We start from the raw sequence: 13,420 nt of genomic DNA, 5'->3' as shown, positions 1-13,420 counted from the left end.
CTCTCTTTTATTTTGTCAACTTTGAGTATCATTTAATTGCTTTAAAAATAAGGGTTGAAAAAATTATTAAAATAAGCAACTGGAGTTAATTACAAACTACAATTGCTTATTATTTCCAGTATTTCTTCCTGTTTTCAATTTTAGGACATCTGACTTCATTAAGATAGTTATAAGCACAGATTCAATGACAGGGCTGAGAGCAAGTGGACAGCATTTCCCTGTAATGCCCGCTTTGCCCATGGTTTCATGTTGATATCTAGAGCCTTTTCTCAATGAATATGCTCTATACCTTTAGTTTTCTACTTCATGCAAGTACCTTAAAATTTTGTGATCAACAGCAACATTCTGGGTGAATTTTATATTGCCTACCACTTTGTTCTAATGAGTAGACACTGTTGAATCAGTGCCTCAACCAAATAGGAAACCAATCATTATCATTTAAACAAACAGTATTTATTTTGAAGAAGTCTGGTGGTTTGTTTTTTCTGTTTTGTAATCATTGCCAATATAGTACTTCACGTTGTTCTCTAAAACTCTTACATGCATCAGGTTGAGTACTGGAAAGGAACATAATATTTTTCACTTGTTCTTGCATCTATATGTACAGTAGCCAAATTGCTACAGAATATTTTGGACTACAATTTACAATCAAGCTTTTCTGCTGTAAAATCTCTACACATTACCAAAAAGCATAACAGGCAGCAACTGTGAATCACTGATTATTCCTGATATGCCAGTGTAGATACCTGGCCTAATCAGTTTTATCAAAAGGTAAAAAGAATCCATTTTTCATTAATCCTACTACTGTGCACGCAGACTAGGCCTCTGGGTATCTCCTCACTCACTGTGGTTTATTAGCAGGGTATTATTTTTTAAGAGCTTTATTGAGATAACATGAAATTAACCCTTTTAAAGCATACAATTCCAGTGGTTTCTAGTATATTCAGAGTTGTGCAACCATCCCCACTATCTAATTTTAGAACATTTTTGTCAACCTAAAAAAAGAATTCCCTTACTTATTAGCAGTCATTCCTGATTCCTTTCTCCCTCCAGCTCCTGGAAACCACTTTCTTTCTTTACGGATTTGTCTATTCTGGACATTTCGTATAAATGGAATCACACAATATGTGGCATTTTGTGTCTGGCTTCTTTCACTTAGCATGTTTTCAAGGTTCACCCACGTTGAAGCATATATTAGTACTTTATTCCTTTTTATGGCTCAGCAATATCATAATATTTATCCACATTTTATTTATCCATTAATCAACACATGGACATTTGGGTTGTTACCACTGTTTGGTTATTCTGAATAATGCTACTATAAACATTTGTGTATAAGTTTTTGTGTGGATATATCTTTTCAATTCTCTTGGGTATTCTTAAACTGGCTGCACCATTTTTCAATCTATTGAGAGAGTTAATTTTTCCACATTCTTGCCAACACTTGTTATTGTCATAGCCATCCTAGTGGGTGTGAAGTACTATCTCACTGTGGTTTTGATTTGAATTTCCCAATAAGTAATGATGCTTAGCATCTTTTCATGTGCTTATTGGTTATGTTTATCTCTTCTTTATACAAATGTGTATTTATAGCCTTTGTCCATTTTTAAATTGGGTTATTTGTGGGGTTTTTTAATTGTTGAATTGCAAGAATTCTTTACGTATTCTGGGTACTAGACTCTTATCAGATTTATGATTTTCAAATATTTTCTCCCATCATGTAGGTTGCCTTTTTACATTCTTGATGGTGTCATTTGAAGCACTAAAGTTTTATGTTTTAATAAAGTCCAACTTATCTATTTTTTCTTTTATTACTTATGCTATTGGTGTTGTATCTAAGAAACCTTTGCCTAATTCAAGGTCATGAAGATTTGCTACTATATTTCTAAGAAGTGTTTTATAGCTTTAGCTCTTACATTTAGGTTTCTGACACATTTCAAGTTAATTTTTGTGTATGGTGTAAGGAAACTTCCTTCACTCCCTCATGACTGTCTCCTGTTTCGTTAAATAGATATTTTTATAATATACCATGGTAATTCCCTTGTTATTTCTCTTACATATTTTTTAGTTATTTTCTTCACGTTATCCGGGGATTATAATCAACATCTTAAAACAATCTAGTTGGGATTAATTTCAATAGTATACAAAAACTTTGCTCCAATATAGACCCATTCCCTCTCTGCTTTTGTACTACAATTGTTATACAAATTACATCTTATTAATTGTAAGCTCATCAACACAGTTTTTACAATTATTATTCTACAAAGCTACTTTTAAATATGATAAAAGAAAAGAAACAAAATGCATTTGTATTCTCTTTCACAGTTACAAATGTAATTACCTTTACTGGTGTTCTTTATTTCTTCAGGTGAGAGTTACTGTCTAGTGTCTTCATGTAAAATGAAGGACTCCTTTAGTATTTCTTGTAGGGAAGGTCTGCTAGCAATAACTCATCTCAGTATTTCTGTATTAGGGAATATCTAAATTTCTCTATCTTTTTTGAAGGATAGTTTTGCTGGACATGGTTAATAGCCTTTTTCTTTCAGAAATTTGAAAATCTCATCCTACTCTATTCTGGCCTTCATGATTTCTGAAAAGAAGTAAGTAATATTATTAAGAATCCCTTGTATATGATGAATACAGTAAGTCCCCTACATACGAACCTTCAAGTTGTGAACTTACAAAGATGTAAACGTGCATTTGCATGTCCAATCACGTAAGTTAGTTCAGGTGTCTGGCGTACATTGTCACGTGAGTGCATCCTCTACAAGTGGTTGTGTACTTTACTGTACAGTACTGTATGGAGTACAGTAGTACAGTATCTTTATTTCAAGCCCAGGATGTCCAGAAGCAAGCATAAAAGCAGTGGTCATGTAGCTGGTACTACTTAAGAAGCACCAAGCAATAATGATGGAAACAAAAGTGAAAATAATTGAGAGTGGAGCGAGGCAAAAAGATGGTAGACATCGCTTATCCTTATAACATGAATTGTGCAACCACTGGCACGATTCTAAAGAACAAGGACAAGATCATGGAACATGTGAAGCCTGCTATGCCGGTGATGTTGACAATAACATCAAAGAAGCGTGGAAAAGTGATGGAGGAGATGGAGAAACTTCTCAGTGTGTGGATGCAGGATCAGCATCAGCGTTGAGTCCCGCTCAGCTTAATGCTGATTCAAGAGAAAGCTAAAAGCCTTTATGAAGCTGTGAAGAAGAAACACAGCAAAGAATCAGAGGACTCATCTTTTAATGCCAGCCATGGCTGGTTTCACCGGTTCAAGGCCAGAACCTTGAACCTTCACAATGAAAAAGTAAGTGGTGAGGCAGCGAGTGCTGATACAGTATTGGCCTGGGAATTTCCTGAAACACTTTGAGAAATTATTGATGAAGGAGTGTATTTACCCGAGCAGGTTTTTAATGTGGATGAGACAGGACTGTACTAGAAGAGGATGCCAGACTGAAGTTACATCAGTAAGGAGGAAAAGTTGATGCCAGGCTATAAAGCAACAAATGATAGGCTAACTCTGTTGTTTGGTGGCAATGCTTCCGGTGATATGAAGCTAAGCCTCTCATAGTTTATCATTCAGAGAACCCAAGAGCCCTTAAAAACACAGCCAGGGGCTCTCTTGCTGTTGTGTGGAAGATTAACCCCAAAGCCTGGGTTACATGGACCATTTTCCAGGACTGGTTTTTCCACCACTTTATCCAGGAGATAGAGAAATATTGCTTGGAAAAGGACGTCCCATTCAACATTCTTCTGCTGCTCGACAATGCTCTGGGCCACCCCCCTTTCATGGACGACTTTCATCCCAACGTCAAAGCAGTGCCTCTGCCACTGAATATTATGTCGCTCATCCAACCTATATACCAGGGAATTATAGGGACTTTTAAGAAAAGTTATTTACGTCACACTTTTCGTCAGGCAGTAAAGGCGAGTGATGAATCAGGAACCTTGTGACAATTTTGAAAGGACTATTACACCTACAAGGACATAAAAAACATTGACTTTGCTTGGCGTGAGGTTACGGCCGTCACCATTGATGGGGTTTGGAAGAACATCTGCCTGAAGTTTGTTCATGATTTTTGTGGATTTGAGAAGGTGGATGAGGAGTCCAAAGAGGTCTTCAGCCACTTAGTGACCCTCAGTGAGAAGTTGGAGCTAGATCTGCAAGAGGATGACTTCATTGAACTCCTTGCTGCACAACACAAGGAGATTATTAATGAAGACCTGATGGAATTGGAAGCCCAGAGAAAGGACAAAGAGAGAAAAGAGGAAGAAGTAACTGAAGAACCAAAGAGATTCACAACACAGGAAATGGCAAGGGGATTTTCTTTATTTGAGGAGACACGGTTAGTTTTTGACAAACAGGACCTGAACGTAGAACAGTACACGAAGGTTGCAGCAGCCATTCAGAATGTAATCCAATGTTACCGTGTCATCTATGACAAGAAAAAAGGAGCTACTACCCAGGTATCACTGGATTGTTTTTTCAAGAGGGTAGATAGAATTGATTCCAGCAAGAAATCAGAATCTGGGCCGTTAATGTCAGGTGTGAGTGAAATGGCAGCTTGCCCTCCGTCTCCTATTGCTAATGATCCTTCAGCTCTACCATCTCCCGCCTCCTCTCCCTCCTCCAGTCAGTAACTCTTCTTGCCTGTTCACTCGATGCCAGCCCCTGGATGCCAGCTGTTGTGCTGTACTACTGTACTTTTCAAGGTACTGGACTGTAAGATTAAAAGTGTTTTCTTTATTTTGTGTGTTTATTATATATTATGTGTGAAAAGTATTATAAACCTATTACAGTACAGTACTATGTAGCCAATTGTGTTAGTTGGGTACCTTGGCTAACTTTGTTGGACTTATGAACTCACTCTCAGAATGGATCTCGTTCGTATGTAGGGGACTTACTGTACTTTTATTTGCTGCTTTCTTTATTCTCTCTTTTTCTTTGGCATTGAACAGTTTGACTATGATGAATCAAGGTGTAGATCTCTGGATTTTTTCCTAGTTTGACTCATCAAGCTTTTTGAATATGAATATTAATATTTTTCACCAAATATTGAAAGTTTTCAGGCATTATTTCTTCAGATATGCTCTCTGGACTCTCTTCTTGCTCTCCTCCTTCTGGGACTTCCATCATGAGTATGTCGGCACACTTGATGGTGTCCCACAGGTCTCTGAGGCTCTATTCATTTTTCTTTATTTTATATTTGTTGTTATTGTTCTGTTCCTCAGACTGGATAATCTCTTTAAGTTCACTGATCTTTCTTCTGCCAGTTCAAATCTGCTATTGAGCCCTTTTAGTGAATGTGTTATTTCAGCTATTATATTTTTCAATTTCGTAATTCCTAATTCTTAATAATATCTATCCTTTATTGATCCTCTATATTTAATGAGACACCATTCTCATACTTTAATTCTTTAGACACGGTTTGATTCTTTGAATAATACACTTTATAGCTGATTTAAAGGTTTTTTCTAGGAAGTCCAACATTTAGGATTCCTAAGAGATGGTTTCTATTGTTGCTTTTTTCCTGTGTTTATGTGTCATTTTTGGTTGAAACTGGACATTTAAAATATTATAATATGGCGGTTCTGCAAACTACCTCACTTTCTAGGGTCTGTTGTTATTGTTGGTGCTGCTGCTGTTGCTGCTACTGCTGCTGTGTGTATTTGCTGAGCGATTTTCCTAGACTAATTCTGTAAAGTCTTTGTTTTTTATGGCTACTGAAGTCTCTGGTTGGTTAGCTTAATAGTCACTTAATGATTAAATACAGATTTCTGTTTAATACCTTAAAACATCAAGTCTCCCAGCCTTTGCTGAAGGGCTCTCTCTGCATGTTAGGGTGCATCTTCAACGCTCCACTGGGCAGTTTACAATCCTGCCTTAGCCTTTACTTCCTGACTGCACAGATTCAAGGTCAGCCAGAGGTGAGAGATTAGTCTTCTCAGGTGTTTCTGGAGCATACAAATAGACCTGCACAAGCACATGTCCTGTATTCTCAGAAATACGTAGACCTTTTTCAAAGTTCTCTATGAACATCTTAGTCTCTAGTTTTTTCTTTTGCATTTTCATCAGCCTCTTGTTAGCCCTGACTGGTACTGATGCTTCAAGCCACTGTTGTGTGAAACGATGGCCAATGATTTTTTTTTTTTTTTAACAAATGCCTTTGGAATAGGTTTACTTTCACAGAGCTAGCTCTGAATCAAGGCAAACAAAGACAAATCTTGAGAATGGAACTTTTCAGGAAATTGCCATTCAGGTCAAATAGTAATGATTCTCTTGGGTTAGGGATTTTGGGGAGGTCCAAACCTGTTCTGCCACATACAGTGGCTGCTAGACTGCCAATTTTCAGTTACTCTAGTTGTGAGGCCATTTGCTTTCAGAATACCACAGAGCTGGGAAGAAGGGGATGGAAATAGGGAAAATTAACATGCCACAGAGTTTGCTGTTTTTTTAAGGTTCAGTTGTTTTCCTTAATTAAAAAAAAAAAAATTGCAACATTTGTTTAATTCCAGAATGCGGAATAAGTTGATTTTGACAATTTTTGCCAAAGTTCTCATGGCCTTTATGAAGGAACAGAATTTTTGAGATACTTACTCTATAATTCCAGAAATACTTCTCCCTTCTTGTTTGTTTGAATATTGCATAAACATGCCTATTACTATAGTTCACACAAAACGAGCTTTTCATTAAGACTTTTCATGGAATAAAATACCATTTTTACTCAGAAGAGTTAACTTTGATCACCACAAAGTAGAAAATTCTGATTCACTTTCCGTAACTTCTAGTGTTATAAAATACAACAATCTCAAAACCTAAGTATTATGGAAATGATAAGGAAAATCTAAATATTGTTACTCTAGGTAGATTGAATTTATATCAAAATATCTTATTCTACTTGTATTTGTATGTTTTTGGCAGGGTGGTTATTGTAAAAATGAGTTATAAGATCGTAACAGATTAACATTCTTTGTAGTCGTTCTAGGCCCTGTTCCACCACCTCAGGATCCACCAATTTCTCTGCATTCTTATATCCTTTACAACTCTTTTTTCATCCAAGGAGTTCAACACTTTCTGTAGATCTTATATAAAGGAAAACTCATTCTTTTGGTCATATATTCTTCCTTTTTTTTTTTCTCAGCAAGCATTAAATTTAAAAAACTTTCAAAAGTCATTCCCAGGAAAAAATAGAAGAGAAGAAAACACTGAATTACTTCTCTGTATATTAGGGGCTTGAGAGAGAAATTTAGTCTCATAAAAATAGTTTCCTCATTTCAGTGATTATGGAATTCTCCCTTGCAATATACACATATAATTGTTTAATTAACCTTATCATTTATTTTTTAGCCTTACTAATACACTTAATATTACAATTACTTGTCCCATTACATTTTATGGCTCAGATACATTTAGCCGTAAGTCCATAGTAGGTACTTTAAACTCTTGTGCCTTTGTAGCACATTTGGACCAAAATGAAAGAAAAATCAGGGCAGATCCTGGTATTTATGGCCTTAGTTTTGAATTTTCTAAGCCTTCTGGTTCCAACCTTGCTCCACAATGCTTCTGTCTTCATTGCTTACTCACACTTGGCTGCTTCACCCTGGCAACTTTAGTGGCTTTTAACTCAAAATCTCTGGTTCCATCCTCTTGGCTGCCCACAGTTTCCTTTCTGGAGGGGATCAACTAGTCATGGCTATCTTTCATGAAAAGCCCCACACCTCCTCTTTCAGGGCAGGGCCTTTAAAAGCAGTCCTCACCCCACAGAACAAAGACTTGGATGATTAGGAGTTCATGGCTGCCTTCGTTCCATTGATCTACTTTGGGACCAAAAAGATTAAAATGGCCAATATTGGTAGTATATCTTTACTAATATTTAAATGCCTATTATATGGTGTCCAACTGGAGTATTTAAAACTTCTTTTAGGCATCATGATAAGTGGCTTCATTTTCATCTTCTTCAAACTTTAAAAGAATCACCGAATATTACTCTTCTAGGCTATCCGTGTTGTTTTGTCAGACAAATGTCCACCTTTATCCTAATAGTGCATGTAATTGTATTTATTGATAATAAATAACAATAAATTTCCTTAAGGAAGGCACTGCATAAAAATTTAGGGGATAAAAGTTTCACAGTGTGCTTCACGGCTTTAATATATTTCATCTCCTCTAATATATTTCAAAATTAGATCAAATGAAGCCACTTCAGGAAACAAATAAGAAAATAAAAATAGAATAAAAAACATGTTTGAATATGTCACTCAGAACTATGAAAATATTCTATGCTTATAAGAATTCCATATTCCTTGGCATCCTTCCAAGATTCTTTCACATCTGGTCACAACTTCACTTGCCTTTCCTACCTTCTATTCCATTCTATTCATCCATTTCATGCTGCCTGTGTCTAGAATGCCCATGACCCTTCTTCCATCTATGAAACCTTTGCCCACTTCCTGCAAGGCTAAATTCCAGTGCCACCATCTCTTTGAAACTCTGTCTTTTTCTTCCCATTGACTTTACCCTCTATTCTAGGGTTCATCAGATGCAATTAGAAATATCTTTCTATGCATATATTTAGGTAGCTTGTGAATTTTCTTGAGGGTAGGGCCACACACTTCAACATCTCTGAATCTGCAGGACCCAGAAGACTTCCTGCTGCACAGAACTAATTCCATAAATGTTGGAATGAATGAATTACATGAGGGCAGATGTTTGCAGGCAATAAAAATGACAATTGACTGTCTTGATATAGATTATAGTCTAGTAAAGCAGAAGAAAAATAGCCACATAATTTGTAAAATAATTTACTTATTATTTCAGAGCCAAATAATAGATACTCTTTCTCTTGATGTATTTATTTTTATACATACATATCTAGTGACCCAGTCCTATTATAAGAAATACCTATCTTCCTGGTTTGATTACTAACTAATCATTTACTTGCTATAATCCTGGGACTTTAGAGTCCATCTCTAATTTAACTTTTTAGAAATTGGCTAAAGAAAAATATTTAAATCAAGTTGCTCAAATAATTCTAGAATTGCCTAATATCTTAAAATATAATTAACTCACATTTCAAATTAAGGGATCCAGCAACACAGCTAAAATGTTACTGCTCCTGAGTACTGGTTATTCTGAGTCAGAGAGTGCCACAAAGTGAATATTCTTGCCAGGGCACCACCCGGCACTCCCTCTCCCACTGTAGTCTTACTGTCTCACTTATGTTGAAGTCTGCCAAGAAGTTTTAGAGAAGTTTCCTACAGTGTTAAGATCTGTCCCTCACCAGGATTCTGAAATCAGACTTTTTTCATAAGTACCCATTGCCCAGATGTCTTTGGACCAGGTTTCTGGCACAGACTTGTCCAGGAAATAGAGCGGGAGGAACACCTATTTTATATTTTAAGTGAAAAAACATTCACACAAGAACATTGCACAATAACAACAAAAAAGATTGGTTGGTGATGAAGTTCAAGCCCCACATCATTGTCATCATACATACAACTTTATTTTGGCCAGAGAAGAAGCAATCATGGGTTCTTAAGTTGAAGCAGCAACAACTAATGTGGTAATTTCACAAGACTGCTTAATTTAACAGGCTTAAAATGAAACACATGAATGTTAGAATTGAGAACAAAACTGCTTATTTTCTGTTCCTACCTACAAGTGAAAGAAATTAATGGACAGCAGATTTTCAGTAGAAAAACAACTGTTGGGCTTCCCTGGTGGCGCAGTGGTTGGGAGTCCGCCTGCCGATGCAGAGGACGTGGGTTCGTGCCCCGGTCTGGGAGGATCCCGCATGCCGCGGAGCGGCTGGGCCCGTGAGCCATGGCCGCTGGGCCTGCGCGTCGGGAGCCTGTGCTCCGCAACGGGAGAGGCCACGGCAGTGAGAGGCCCGCGTAACACAAAAAAAAAAAAAAAAAAAAAAAAAAAAAAAAAGAAAAACAACTGTTCTACCCATTTTTGCCTCTGCAGAACATAGCCCTGGAGTCTGATACATAGCAGGAACTCAAAAATTATTGAACTAGATTAAGCTGCCCATATGGGTTAGCACCGTGAGTTAGTATCATTGTCTTGGAGTGCATTACCCAGAATACATACATAGTAAATTTTAAAATCTGAATCATCATGAAATCTTTGTAAAAACAGAAGCAGCTCAGGACAATACCACCTACCCCAGAATCCTCAGAGTCAAAGAGGGAGAATGAAAGCACACTTTGAGGATAACTTAAAATGTATTTGAGACCTCACATTTAACTTTTCAAAACGCATCATTTTGTATTTTTCTTATAAAAATGTTATTTTAACATACAGTAGTTTAAAAATTATTTATTATTAAGTAAAAGTGACACCACCCTCCTACCCAGATGGGGATACCTTATTTATGCTGTGGCCTTGGGAATCCATGATTGTACTACCAAAGAACCCTGGCTTACACCAGAAGCAGAACTCTAGACTCTCTTTTATTCCCAACCCCTTAATGAATTTTTTCTTCTCTTGTTAAAAAAATAATAAGAATAATCTTTTGACAGCCAGCTAATTTGAAAAGCAAATCCTTGCTAATGTCATAAAAGTTTCTGATATCTTAACGTATACCCATTTTATAGGGGTATCTTCAAGATAATTTCCTAATCCAAAGTAAATATTCTGAAGGTGAAGATTCTAGAAACAATAATAGGAATTGATGGAAATGTTTTTAGCCAATCACTAAAGTTCCCTTTCTGATGCTCATCCAATTACATCACTTCCTATAGAGCCCACCACACAGAGGCCCCACCCTATGTTTCCACTGTCAATCTAATACTAATTCTCCTACTACTGGGAAGAATGATTCATTTCTACTAAGCATTTACTGTACTTTAATCTAGGCATTGTGCTAAATGCTTTGTAGGCTTCTCTAATTTAATCTTCACAACAACCTTCAGAAAAAGGCAATATTTTCATCCTCATTTTCCTTCTGAGAAAACCGAGGCTTAGAGACACTAGATAATTCTTCCCAAATCACACAGCTACCACCTGGAACCATGGTGGTTCCAGGACTTGAATCCACGCAGTCTAACTCCAGAACCTACCATAATCTTTCTCATTATATTAGATTAGCTCCAAGGAGAATACTTTGGAATGAAGTATCTGTTTCTCTTTTTGAGATTATTGGTCAGTAACCCCAATTACTTTTGCCTCATTTCATAGACTCTACTTTCCAAATTCTTAATTAGTTCAGCCTCTAACCTCTCTGTACTTTTAATTTTCACCCATATTTCCAAACTCTAAAAGAGATCTGATCAGATTAGGTCTCACTTAAAATCGAAAAGTATACAGTATAAAGTCTAGAGCTTAGCATTAGCCATCAAGTGACCTTATTTAATTACTAGCTTGTGACCACAGCTTTTATCTTCTCTAAGTCTCAGTTCACTCAATGGCATGTCTTTCTGTTAGTCAGGATAAAACTGGTTAAGAAAATAGGTTTCCTGACACTGATTTGTGTTTAGATTTATTGAAATTCAGAAAATGAACACTTATTCTAAATTGACTTCTCCAGCAATACTTTTCTACATCTGCATTGATTTGACATGAAGAAAATCAATAAATATAGCCATAAGATTCATAACACATATGAAAATTAACTTCAGCCATAGCACTGGTTATCACCATTAGTTGGTAAATCTTAGAGGAGATTTTTTAAATATTTAAATTCAAAGTATTTATTAACGCTCCCAAAGAAAGGTAAAGTTCCCAGTAACTACAGCCTTGATTATAAGTATGTTTTAATCCTACTTTATTTCAATAAGATATAATTTTACAATTTCTCTTTTCATTTTTTATAATTTAATATACTGCAATTTTCTATAATTCCATATACATACATGCATGTGTATATATGTGTACATATATGTATATGCACACATAGACACACACACATACACTATTATCTGTTTTTGAAAACTCTGAGCAATTTGGAGAAATATTTTTAGGAAAATATTATGATTTTTTAACGTCTAAGCGTAAGTCAATTAATCAGAATTTACTGATTATTGTGCAAAGCCCTTTGGGTCATACTGAGAAGCAAAAGACATAAGTGAAACTACAGACAGAGAGGTGAGATATACACAGGAAAGGCATTCTGTGGCAGAGCTTTCCCAGACAGGGGAGCAGCAGGAAGCACATTGATGATATCGAGTTAATGGAGAGACTGGAAAGCCAAACTGGGGTACTGAGAGCACTGAATACAGGCAAAGGAGCCCAAGTAAAGCCAAGTGGGACTGAACAGTGTCCCAACACAAGGCAATTTTTCTAGAGACCTATTTCTGCAATTTTGAAGACAGGACTAAGAAATGAAAATATGAGAGCTAGAAACAGGGGGAAACAGGGTTTTTAATATACTTACTAAGTAGTGAATCACTTCAAATTCATAAATTAGAAGAACAATTCTAAAAGGATAGGTCCTTTTCTGAGACTTGATGGCCTTCAACCTTTTACCTCTGCCCACCCTACTTCTGATCTTCATTAAACTTTTAAAATTTTGTCTTCTCCAACTTTTAGTCCCTGCAATCTTCTATTTGGCAATCTATTCAATCATCCTTGTGGTTTTCCTCCCTGCCCTTCCCTTGGATTCTCTGTACTGTGTCACCTGTACTGTGTTCCAGGCAATGAGTCCTCCTTTGGGTGGCACTCTTGTCCTGCCTAGCCCTAGACCTGCTAGACAGAAACTTTGAGTTAGTAATTAGTTGAATTGAATTGAATCGAATCGAGTTGCATAGAATTGAGTCCCTCCACCACCTGTAAACACAAATCCACTCATCCACTCCTTCCCCTTCTTTGAAATTCTCAAAACCACTAAAACACAGCTGATTTTATTAAAAACAGCAAGTGTCCGGTTAAGCTAACATGTAGTTGTGGCTCTTGACTCAAAGGATGTACAACTCACAAGACAAGGGAAGCATTGCAAACTCCTAAGTGGCCTGGGTCTCCCAGCGTTTTGATGGGCCAACTTATCTTCCCAATTCTCAGTTCCCCAGAGTAGTGGGAGCGAGGAAGGAGGGAGTAACATGCAACCGACTTAATGCACTCTTACTTATAAAAGTCTGTAGCAACAAGAAATAAAACAATGCCCTAAATTCTTTATTAGATTCAACTTCCAGTGTACAAACATCCTAATTCAGATTAAACAAAATTGCCCACACACATTCCATTTCTAACGAGACTGTTTTCCTCCCTTCCTTCCGCTCCCGCTTCCCTCTTGCATTTCTTTCTTTCTTGTTTTCCCCCAGTCTTGGTTCTCCTTTCCCCCAGCTTATCACAGTCTTCCCAAAGAAAAGCCTCCCTGTGACCACGAATCGCCATAAAGGAAGGAAACCCTCCATAAGTGAAAGCCAAGCCCTCAGCGGGGCGTGTCGGGGTGGACGCCCCCACCCACTATTA

The sequence above is a fragment of the Phocoena sinus genome, chromosome 3 (assembly GCF_008692025.1).
Source record: "Phocoena sinus isolate mPhoSin1 chromosome 3, mPhoSin1.pri, whole genome shotgun sequence".
In the NCBI taxonomy this organism is placed as follows: domain Eukaryota; kingdom Metazoa; phylum Chordata; class Mammalia; order Artiodactyla; family Phocoenidae; genus Phocoena; species Phocoena sinus.
The sequence above is the reverse complement of the archived record's forward strand: the minus strand, read 5'-3'. Positions refer to the sequence as shown.